This window comes from Anguilla rostrata, chromosome 6 (assembly GCF_018555375.3).
Source record: "Anguilla rostrata isolate EN2019 chromosome 6, ASM1855537v3, whole genome shotgun sequence".
Taxonomy (NCBI): Eukaryota; Metazoa; Chordata; class Actinopteri; order Anguilliformes; family Anguillidae; genus Anguilla; species Anguilla rostrata.
In genome coordinates, this window is record NC_057938.1 from 32,130,768 (window position 1) to 32,143,907 (window position 13,140).

Sequence of the window (13,140 nt, forward strand, 5' to 3'; positions counted from 1 at the left end):
ATCTCTATGGGGAAAAATTGCCCAAAAATTGTGCAATGCCTCATTGGACATGGTAGAGAGTCCTTTGTCCATTGGTGGAGATCAGCCTCGCCCCCTTCCTGATTGGCCGATGTTTGATATTTCATAACTTTTGAACCGTTTGTCATAGAGAACTATGGGTCGCGTCATTGGACTCAGTAAAGACCTAGCAACCGCCTAGAACTCCATAGCAACCCCCTAGCAACACCCTAGCAACCAGCTAAAACACCCTAGCAACGGCCTAGAACTCCATAGCAACCACCTAACAACACACTAGCAACCACCTATAACTCCATAGCAACCGCCTAGCAACACCCTAGCAACCACCTGGAACACCATAGCAACCACCTAGCAACACCCTAGCAACCGCCTAGAACTCCATAGCAACCACCTAGCAACACCCTAGCAACCACCTAGAACTCCATAGCAACCACCTAGCAACACCCTAGCAACGGCCTAGAACTCCATAGCCACCACCTAGCAACACCCTAGCAACCAGCTCTAACTCCATAGCAACAACCTAGCAACACCATAACAACCGCCTAAAACTCCCTAGCAACCGTCTAGAATCAAGCAACCACCTGAACACCATAGCAACATGCCTAGCAACACCCTAGCAACTGGCTATAACGCCATAGCAACCACCTAGCAACACCATAGTAACCACCTAGAACACCATAGCAACCACTTAGCAACACCCTAGCAACCACCTAGAACACCATAGCAACCACCTAGCAACACCCTAGCAACACATCTGAACCCATAACAACTGCCCTAGCAACACCCTAGCAACCACCTGAACACCATAGCAACCACCTAGCAACACCTAGCAACCACCTGAAACCCCTAACAACCGCCTAGCAACACCCTAGCAACCACCTAGAACACCATAGCAACCACCTAGCAACACCCTAGCAACAATCTGGAACACCATAACAACCCTAGCAACACCCTAGCAACCACCTAGAACTCCATAGCAACCACCTAGCAACACCCTAGCAACCACCTAGAACTCCATAGCAACCACCTAGCAACATCCTAGCAACCACCTAGAATACCCTAGCAACACCCTAGCAACCGCCTATAACTCCATAGCAACCGCCTAGCAACACCCTAGCAACCACCTAGAACTCCATAGCAACCACCTAGCAACACCCTAGCAACCGCCTAGAACGCCATAGCAACACCGCCCCTAGCACACCCTAGCAACCACCTAGAACTCCATAGCAACCACCTAGCAACACCTAGCAACGGCCTAGAACTCCATAGCAACCACCTAGCAACACCATAGCAACCACCTAGAACTCCATAGCAACCACCTAGCAACATCCTAGCAACCACTTTGAATACCCTAGCAACCACCTAGCAACACCCTAGCAACCACCTAGAACTCCATAGCAACCACCTAGCAACACCCTAGCAACCGCCTAGAACTCCATAGCAACCACCTAGCAACACCATAGCAACCGCCTAGAACTCCATAGCAACCACCTAGCAACACCCTAGCAACCACCTAGAACTCCATAGCAACCACCTATCAACACCCTAGCAACGGCCTAGAACTCCATAGCAACCACCTAGCAACACCATAGCAACCACCTAGAACTCCATAGCAACCACCTAGCAACATCCTAGCAACCACTTTGAACCCTAGCAACCCCTAGCAACCCCTAGCAAACACCTAGAACTCCATAGCAACCACCTAGCAACACCCTAGCAACCGCCTAGAACTCCATAGCAACCACCTAGCAACACCATAGCAACCGCCTAGAACTCCATAGCAACCACCTAGCAACACCCTAGCAACCACCTAGAACTCCATAGCAACCACCTAGCAACACCGTAGCAACGCCTAGAACTCCATAGCAACACCTAGCAACACCATAGCAACCGCCTAGAATTCCATAGCAACCACCTAGCAACACCATAGCAACTGCCTAGAACTCAATAGCAACCACCTAGCAACACCCTTGCAACCACCTGGAACACCAATCGCAACCACCTAGCAACACCCTAGCAACCACTTGGAACACCATAACAACTGCCTAGCAACACCCTAGCAACCACCTATAACTCCATAGCAACCACCTAGCAACATCCTAGCAACCACTTAGAATACCCTAGCAACCCCCTAGCAACCACCTGGAACTCCATAGCAACCACCTAACAACACACTAGCAACCACCTGGAACACCATAGCAAATGCCTAGCAACACCCTAGCAACCAGCTATAACTCCATAGCAAATGCCTAGCAACACCCTAGCAACTGCCTATAACTCCATAGCAACCACCTAGCAACATCCTAGCAGCCACCTAGAATACCTTTGCAACACCCTAGCAACTGCCTTAAACTCCATAGCAAATGCCTAGCAACACCCTAGCAACCGGCTATAACTCCATAGCAACCACCTAGCAACACCCTAGCAACCACCTAGAACTCCATAGCAACCACCTAGCAACACCCTAGCAACGGCCTAGAACTCCATAGCAACCGCCTAGAACTCCATAGCAACCACCTAGCAACATCCTAGCAACCACTTAGCATACCCTAGCAACCACCTAGCAATGCCCTAGCAACCACCTGGAGCTCAATAGCAACCACCTGAAACTCCATAGCAACCACCTAGCACCACCCTAGCGACGGCCTAGAATTCCATGAAACCACTTAGAACTCCATAGAACCACCTAGCAACACCCTAGCAACTGCCTCAGACATCATAGCAACTACCTACCACTTTTCACTCCGTTCAGCACAAAGTCGACTTTGCGTTGGCGGCAACCACACTTCACAATTTCTGCAGGAATTGTCTAGTTATTATTATTATTATTATTTATTTATTCCACCCATTTTTTGGACCGCTACTCCTCCCACAGTTTTCGCGCTACATACACGTACAATATGTCAAATCGAGCGGCTTGATCGGGAATGGTGTGCTATTACTTTGTGGAAAGATTGGTTGCACGGTTTTTGAAAAATTTGAATTTTTGTGGGCAATTTTTCCCATAGAGAATGAATGGCGGAATGTTCACCTTTGTGATGTCACAATGCTCTGTCTTCTCACCCTTGTGATGTCACAATGCCCTGTCTTCTGGCAGCAGTACTCTGGTCTCTCTCTAGATTTGAACATTCGGCCATTCATCTCTATGGGGAAAAATTGCCCACAAATTGTGCAATGCCTCATTGGACATGGTAGAGAGTCCTTTGTCCATTGGTGGAGATCAGCCTCGCCCCCCTTCCTGATTGGCCGATGTTTGATATTTCATAACTTTTGAACCGTTTGTCATAGAGAACTATGGGTCGCGTCATTGGACTCAGTAAAGACCTAGCAACCTCCTAGAACTCCATAGCAACCCCCTAGCAACACCTAGCAACCACCTAAAACACCCTAGAAACAGCCTAGAACTCCATAGCAACACCTAACAACACACTAGCAACCACCTATAACTCCATAGCAACCGCCTAGCAACACCCTAGCAACCACCTAGAACTCCATAGCAACCACCTAGCCACACCCTAGCAACCGCCTAGAACTCCATAGCAACCACCTAGCAACACCCAAGCACACCTAGCAACCACCTAGAACTCCATAGCAACCACCTAGCACACCCTAGCAACGGCCTAGAACTCCAAAGCAACCACCTAGCAACACCCTAGCAACCACCTAGACTCCATAGCAACCACCTAGCAACACCATAGCAACCACTTAGAATACCCTAACAATCCCTAGAAACACCCTAGCAACACCTATAACTCCATAGCAACCACCTAGCAACATCCTAGCAACCACCTAGAATCCCTAGCAACACCTAGCAACGCCTATAACTCCATAGCAACCGCCTAGCAACACCTAGCAACCACCTAGAACCCATAGCAACACCTAGCAAACCCTAGCAACCGCCTAGAACTCCATAGCAACCACCTAGCAACACCCTAGCAACACCCTAGCAACCACCAAGAACTCCATAGCAACCACCTAGAAACACACTAGCAACGGCCTAGAACTCCATAGCAACCACCTAGCAACACCATAGCAACCACCTAGAACTCCATAGCAACCACCTAGCAACATCCTAGCAACCACTTCGAATACCCTAGCAGCCCCTAGCAACACCCTAGCAACCACCTGAATCCATAGCAACCACCTAGCAACACACTAGCAACGGCCTAGAACTCCATAGCAACCGCCTAGCAACACCTAGCAACCGCCTAGAACTCCATAGCAACCACTATCAACACCCTAGCAACACCCTAGCAACCACCTAGAACTCCATAGCAACACTAGCAACCACTAGCAACGCCTAGAACTCCATAGCAACCACCTAGCAACACCATAGCAACCACCAAAAACACCCTAGCAACGGCCTGAACTCCATAGCAACCACCTAACAACACACTAGCAACCACCTATAACTCCATAGCAACCGCCTAGCAACACCCTAGCAACCACCTAGAACTCCATAGCAACCACCTAGCAACACCTAGCAACTGCCTAGAACTCCATAGCAACCACCTAGCAACCCCGTAGCAACACCCTAGCAACCACCTAGAACCCATAGCAACCACCTAGCAACACCTAGCAACGGCCTAGAACTCCATAGCAACCCCTAGCAACACCATAGCAACCACCTAGAACTCCATAGCAACCACCTAGCAACACCTAGCAACCACTTCGAATACCTAGCAACCCCTAGCAACAGCCTAGCAACCACCTAGAACTCCATAGCAACCACCTAGCAACACCTAGCAACCACCTAGAACTCCATAGCAACCACCTAGCAACCCCTAGCAACGCCTAGAACTCCATAGCAACCATCTAGCAACACCATAGCAACCACTTAGAACTCCATAGCAACCACCTAGCATATCTAGCAACCACTTCAAATACCCTAGCAACCCCCTAGCAACACCCTAGCAACCACCTAGAACTCCATAGCAACCACCTAGCAACACCCTAGCAACCGCCTAGAACTCCATAGCAACCCTAGCAACACCCTAGCAACACCAGAACTCCATAGCAACCACCTAGCAACACCCTAGCAACCGCCTAGAATTCCATAGCAACCACCTAGCAACACCATAGCAACGCCTAGAACTCATAGCAACCACCTAGCAACACCATAGCAACCACCTAGAACTCCATAGCAACCACCTAGCAACACCTAGCAACCACTTCGAAACCCTAGCAACCCCTAGCAACACCCTAGCAACCACCTAGAATCCATAGCAACCACCTAGCAACACCCTAGCAACCACCTAGAAACTCCATAGCAACCACCTAGCAACACCCTAGCAACGCCTAGAACTCCATAGCAACCACCTAGCAACACCCTAGCAACCACCTAGAACTCCTAGCAACCACCTAGCAACACCCTAGCAACCGCCTAGAACTCCATAGCACCACCTAGAAACACCTATAGCAACTGCCTAGAACCCATAGCAACCACCTAGCAACATCCTAGCAACCACCTAGAACTCCATAGCAACCACCTAGCAACACACCCTAGCAACCGGCCTAGAACTCCATAGCAACCACCGAGCAACACCCTGGCAACCACGTGGAACACCATAGCAACCACCTAGCAACACCCATGCAACCAGCTGGAACACCATAACAACTGCCTAGCAACACCCTAGCAACCACCTATAACTCCATAGCAACCACCTAGAAACATCCTAGCAACAGACTGGAACACTATAACTGCCTAGCAACACCCTAGGAACCGCCTAGAACTCCATAGAACCACCTAGCAACACCGTAGCAACAGCCTCAAACTCCATAGCAACATCCTAGCAACACCCTTGACACCACCTAAAACACCAAAGCACCACCAGAACATCATAGCAACTACCTTCCACTGTTCACTCTTTTCAGTAGAAAGTCGACTTTGCATTGGCGGCAACCACACTTCACAATTTCTGCAGGAATTGTCTAGTTATTATTATTATTATTATTCCACCCATTTTTTGGACCGCTACTCCTCCCAGAGTTTTCGCACCACATACACGTGCAATATGTCAAATCGAGCGGCCTGATCGGGAATGGTGTGCTATTACTTTGTGGAAAGATTGGTTGCACGGTTTTTGAAAAATTTGAATTTTTGTGGGCAATTTTTCCCATAGAGAATGAATGGCGGAATGTTCACCTTTGTGATGTCACAATGCTCTGTCTTCTCACCTTTGTGATGTCACAATGGTCTGTCTTCTAGCAGCAGTACTCTGGTCTCTCTCTAGGTTTGAACATTGTGCCATTCATCTCAATGGGGAAAAATTGCCCACAAATTGTGCAATGTCTCATTGGACATGGTAGAGAGTCCTTTGTCCATTGGTGGAGATCAGCCTTGCCCCCCTTCCTGATTGGCCGATATTTGATATTTCATAACTTTTGAACAGTTTGTCATAAAGAACTATGGGTCACGTCATTGGACTCAGTAAAGACCTAGCAACCGCCTAGAACTCCATACCAACCCCCTAGCAACACCCTAGCAACCACCTAGAACACCCTAGCAATGGCCTAGAACTCCATAGCAACCACCTAACAACACACAAGCAACCACCTGGAACACCATAGCAAATGCCTGGCAACACCCTAGCAACCGGCTATAACGCCATAGCAACCACCTAGCAACACCATAGCAACCACCTAGAACACCATAGCAACCACCTAGCAACACCCTAGCAACCACCTGGAACCCAATAGCAACCACCTAGCAAGACCCTAGCAACAATCTGGAACACCATAACAACTGCCTAGCAACACCCTAGCAACCACCTGGAACACCATAGCAAGGACCTAGCAACACTTTAGCAACCACCTGGAACACCGTAACAACTGCCTAGCAACACCCTAGCAACCGCCTATAACTCCATAGCAACCACCTAGCAACATCCTAGCAACCACTTAGAATACCCTAGCAACCCCCTAGCAACACCCTAGCAACCACCTAGAACTCCATAGCAACCACCTAACAACACACTAGCAACCACCTGGAACACCATAACAAATGCCTGGCAACACCCTAGCAACCACCTAGAACTCCATAGCAACCACTTAGCAACACCATAGCAACCACCTGGAACACTATAGCAACCACCTAGCAACACCCTAGCAACCACCTGGAACACCATAACAACTGCCTAGCAACACCCTAGCAACTGCCTATAACTCCATAGCAACCACCTAGCAACATCCTAGCAACCACCTACAATACCCTAGCAACACCCTAGCAACCGCCTATAACTCCATAGCAACTGCCTAGCAACATCCTAGCAACCACTTAGAATACCCTAGCAACCCCCTAGCAACACCCTAGAAACCGGCTATAACTCTATAGCAACCACCTAGCAACAGCATAGCAACTGCCTAGAACTCCATAGCAACCACCAAGCAACACCCTAGCAACCACCTAGCAACACCATAGCAACCACCTAGAACTCCATAGCAACCACCTAGCAACACCCTAGCAACCACCTAGAACTCCATAGCAACCACCTAGCAACACCATAGCAACCACCTGGAACACCATAGCAACCACCTAGCAACACCCTAGCAACCACCTGGAACACCATAACCACTGCCTAGCAACACCCTAGCAACCGCCTATAACTCCATAGCAACCACCTAGCAACATCCTAGCAACCACTTAGAATACCCTAGCAACCCCCTAGCAACACCCTAGCAAACACCTAGAACTCCATAGCAACACCATAGCAACCACCTAGAACTCCATAGCAACCACCTAGCAACACCATAGCAACCGCCTAGAACTCCATAGCAACCACCTAGCAACACCCTAGCAACAGCCTAGAATTCCATAACAACCACCTAGCAACACCCTTGCAACCACCTGGAACACCATAACAACTGCCTAGCAACACCCTAGCAACCGCCTATAACTCCATAGCAACCACCTAGCAACACCATAGGAACCGCCTAGAATTCTATAGCAACCACTTAGCAACACCGTAGCAACCACCTAGAACACCATAGGAACCACCTAGAACACCATGTCAACCTCCTAAAATTCCATAGCAACTACCTAGCTACACCCTAGAACCCACATGCAATACCATAGCAACCACCTAGCAACACCCTAGCTTTTGAATCATATTGTTGATTATTATTTTAATACTGTTTAAGTCGTAAAATGTATCATTATGAACAATTACATGAAAGTTCATATTATGAAGCACATTATTTACTTTTTCATCTGTTTTCAGGTCAAGAACATGGTATCAGTTAACAATTAATACATGAATATTTCTCTCTATATAGGGAATGTGACGTCATCAAAAGCAAGTCCGCCATTTTGGAGAATACAGTGCGTAGCTAGCGGTCTAAAGTTAGTCTTTTGTTGACAAAAAAAAACTGTTTCTCAACTTCACACCATGGTCGGCAAAACTTGCTGTGTAATTGGCTGCAACAGTCATTCACACGACTAACTGACGAAACTTAAAGGAGTACCATGGTGGTTGAACGTGACACTTCCCAGTTGTCTTCAGGCAACAACAAAACAAATGTGCATAATTTTTTTATTCTTCAGTCATTTCAATGTACTTTAAAACGTATTTTTCTAAGCCTAAATTTCCCACTATAAAAATTCACCCGAACCGTCTGGGCGTGGTAATGAGAACTGTCAGTTAGCTATGATTGACAGACCGTGCCCGGTTACCATAGCTACCCCCATGATATGCGCTCTCTTTGGGAGACTGAATTTTCACAAGCTAGCTAGCTTACTAGTATATCAAGTATCGATAGATAGCTAAGGTAAGAACATTGACTTATATCCAGTTATAATTTTTGCTATCTAGCTAGCCAAGTTAAGATGAAAGCACAACTATAACGTCCTCATAAAAGCAAACTAGCAAGCTAACGTTATCGATAGCATTGCCTTATGAAAGCAAACCTCCTAGCTAGCTAACGTTAGCTAGCTAGCTAAATGAATATAACCAGAAATAATCTAAAGGCACTCTAATTTAAGTGAACCTAACGTTAGTCAAATATTTACATTGTCTGAACAGCAGGACGGTGTGTCCTGTCAGATTTCTTTACGGGGCGTGGAAATAGGAGTGGTTACTGTATTCGTGACGTAGAAAAATGACAACTTTCTCAACCGGTTGAAAATAGGATGATGAATTTAAAACGCATATTTCTCCAAAAATACAGAACGGACATATTTAATACTTTGCTCATTGTGTTTCTTCAATGCCTCTTGTGCAAATAGCACATAAAACCGAGAAAGTGTGAAAATCACCATGGTACTCCTTTAAACTGGACAACTGAATAACATTTCACGCGTTTCCTACATGGAAGTTAAATGAGGGATACGATAGCGAGATAGATTAGGTAAACAGTTAGGATCTTAGCATACAAGATGGTACAAATGTCTACAAAGATACAGTGCCATCCACTGGTTGTTCAAAAATGTAACATTTTACTAGCTATGTATAAGGTGCTACGTCGCAGTATATACGTATAAAAGACTGTGGTTGTGATGTGTGATTCTGACATTTAGCTAGCATGATTTAGCTAGTTAGTTAGCATAAGTAAACAATTTGTAGACCGCTCGGAACTTGGCAACTCTGGTCGATGTTATTTACCAATACGTTTTTGTTGATATCGCTCCCTTGCCTCTTTCGTGAGCTTTTCCCTGTACTGACATTTCAGTTTTTCACATTCTTCATACATTTATTGAAAACATATATATTTATTTATTTAAAACGACTGGTGACAGTGACATATAACAACTGACAGATACAGACCTTTAAACTCGTATTCTCCAAAGATGGCGGAGCCGTCCCAGAATGCTCCGCGATTCCCATTCCCTATAGTGGCGATCCTGGCAAAGACTAGCTAGCTAGCTGGCTAGTGAGGCTGTCGCTGAACTCGGTGGGTGGGGGGTGTGTTTATAAAATGTCTATAATTGTTTTAAATACCCAAACTGTCAGCGTGTACATAGCGGTGCTTAACTGTAAATAGCCAGTGGGATTTTGTAGAGTAGTCTTGTAAAGAATCGTGTTCAAACGCACTTGTAGATAGCCACTGTATCATGAATGAGCGTCTGTGTTAGCTCGCCGCTAAAGGTCCCCCTCCCTCTCTGTGCTCCTGCTGTGTCTCCCGCCCCTTACGTCACTGCTTGCTCGATGTCCGTTGTCTGTGATTGGCTGACTGTGACGTGTGCATGATGGGGAAATCGTGAGTAACTTGCATACGGGGAGGGAATAAAAATGTGTTTTTGAGTGTGGGAGATGGAGAGTGAATCTGTGAAGTGAAGAGAGCTGAATATCTGGTGCTGTACATTGCTTGCTTGATTAATTTTGCCTAATAAAACGAAGCTCAGCTGGAGCGATTCGAGCACGAAAATCTCGTGTCTGCCTCATCTGTGACAAAGGATCGTCACAATATGATATTTTAATTTACAACAATACTTTTAATGAATTACTACATGGGTATTCTACCAGAAAGTATTCAACAACTCATTTCACTTTGGCAAACCTGTACTGTAAATATACCATAAGGCCCAATTCTATCAGAATAAGAAACATTGTCACTACTTTAAATGAGTAAAGTGCATCAGTTAGCTCGTTAGCTGGCAAGTGTGCAATGCAAGCAGACTAGCTCAGAGAGCTAACATTAGCCGGGAAAAAAATGAGTTAGCTAGCTAGCGAACAACGTCAGCTAACATTCTTTGACACTATTCACACCATGGAACTATAACCAGAGACCTTCCAAGTCTTAAATCGACTTTGCTATAACTCTATGACCCACACAAACAACGTTAACTAACTTTAACAGTCCTCACGCAAATGACATTCACACACTGCCATATTTAAAATCTGTAATTAATTTACAAGCAAGTTAGCTCAGAGATGATCTAACGTTAGCCGTTAGCCAGTGAGCTCGCTAAAATTACGTTGATACATCGCCAAACACATCGAATCAACTGCACCGTAATATTGATTTGACCCAACTTTCTCTGTCAGAACATTCAGCTGTTTTATTGGCTAACGTTTCAACTTGTGTTTTACTGCGCCATGAAATCCTAAATTCACCACCTAGCTACATCTCGCGAGCTCAGTTTGAAACTAGGGGTGGGATGGGTAGGAAGTGTAGAACGATGCTGATTTTCAATTGACAAGCATTTAAGCCCTCATACAAGTTCGCAAAATCTAACGTTAGAGAGGGCTAAAAATGATTTCAGAAAATAATAATAATAATAATAATTTAAATTAGCCGCTTCCTTTTCCGTGTAATCACTCTCGTTGGTGGGAAACGCATCGCAGCCTGTGGGACTTTGAGGGTGGGTTTTTTTAAATTTTTTTATCCAACAACGTGAACCAATATTTTGTGGTATTCGTACAGTAAAACTAATATACTGAACGTATTTACTCGTATTTATTGTTATAGGCTGCGATGCGGCATTGAAAAAATGTGTGCTGCCAAAACGTCTCAGTTCCAAACTATGCGGCCCGGCGGCATCAAAATTTACTACAGGATTTCTAATACTTCTCACTTACTTTTACATTGTCGGGGTATTTAATACATTTTATTCAATCCTATTGGCTTTTGTTCGTGAAATGCTGTCGGCCATTCACAACTAGAGGACAGAATCATGCGACGGATCATTTGCCAATAATGTTGCGTTGTTTGTGTAAACTATATGCTTAGTAGGTCTAGGCTATAAATGAAGACAAGTAGCCTACTTGCGCCATTTACAGTTTTGTATTCCTGTCGGCATTATGACTGATTCGTCAAGACGCGTTTGGATCATCGGCAGCTCGCTGATCGCCAGGCTGCAGGCTCATTTAGGAGCTTTTGGACTGGACCCGAACTTGGGGCTAAATTGCCAGATCACCTGGGATGGCAGAGGGGGCAGAAGGTGGGAGCACTTAATCAGAATCAGAATCAGAATCAGAATCAGGTTTTATTGCCAAGTAGGTTTACACATACGAGGAATTTGTTTTGGTCAGGTGGTGCATAACAGTGAACATAAAATAAGATAAATAAAATGAAATAAACATAGTGCAATAAAAACATAACAGACATAAAATAACATAAACATAGTGCAAACGGTAAACAGTAAACAATAAACAATAGTGCAAGGGGATAAAGTGTTATAAGTACAGGTGCTGTCTGTTTGGTGTCCGTGGGGGTCAGGATAACAGTACAGTATCAGTGGGGGTCCCGGGCCTTGTTGATGAGGCCAGCTGCAGTCGGGAAAAAACTGTTCTTGTGTCGTGAGGTTTTGGTCCTGATGGACCGCAGCCTCCTGCCGGAGGGGAGTGTTTGAAAGAGTTTGTGTCCAGGGTGGGAGGGGTCGGCCACAATCTTTCCTGCCCGCCTCAGGGCCCTGGAGGTGTGCAGGTCCTGGAGGGATGGCAGATTGCAGCCAATCACCCTCTCAGCAGCGCAAATGATACGCTGCAGTCTGCCCTTGTCCTTGGCAGTGGCAGCAGCGTACCAGATGGTGATGGAGGAGGTGAGGATGGACTCAATGATGGCAGTGTAGAAGTGCACCATCATTGTCATTGGCAGGTTGAACTTCTCAGCTGCCGCAGGAAGTACATCCTCTGCTGAGCCTTCTTGGTGAGGGAGGTGATGTTCAGCTCCCACTTGAGGTCCTGGGTGATGATGGTGCCCAGGAAGCAGAAGGACTCCACAGTGTCGACTGGGGAGTCATGCAGGGTGATGGGGCGGGTGGGGCTGCGTTCCTTCTGAAGTCCACTACCATCTCTACTGTCTTTAGGGCGTTGAGCTCCAGGTTGTTATGGCTGCACCAGGACACCAGATGTTCAATCTCTCTCCTGTAGGCAGACTCATCCCCACCAGAGATGAGTCCAATGAGAGTGGTGTCGTCTGCAAACTTCAGGAGCTTGACTGACTGATGATTGGAGGTGCAGCTATTGGTATACAGGGAGAAGAGTAGAGGAGAAAGGACGCAGCCTTGAGGGAGCCGGTGCTGATGGTCCGGGAGTCGGAGACGTGTTTCCCCAGCTTCACGTGCTGCTTCCTGTCAGACAGGAAGTCGGTGATCCACCTGCAGGTGCAGTCAGGCACGTGCAGCTGGGAAAGCTTGTCCTGTAGTAGAGCCGGGATGATGGTATTGAAGGCGGAGCTGAAGTC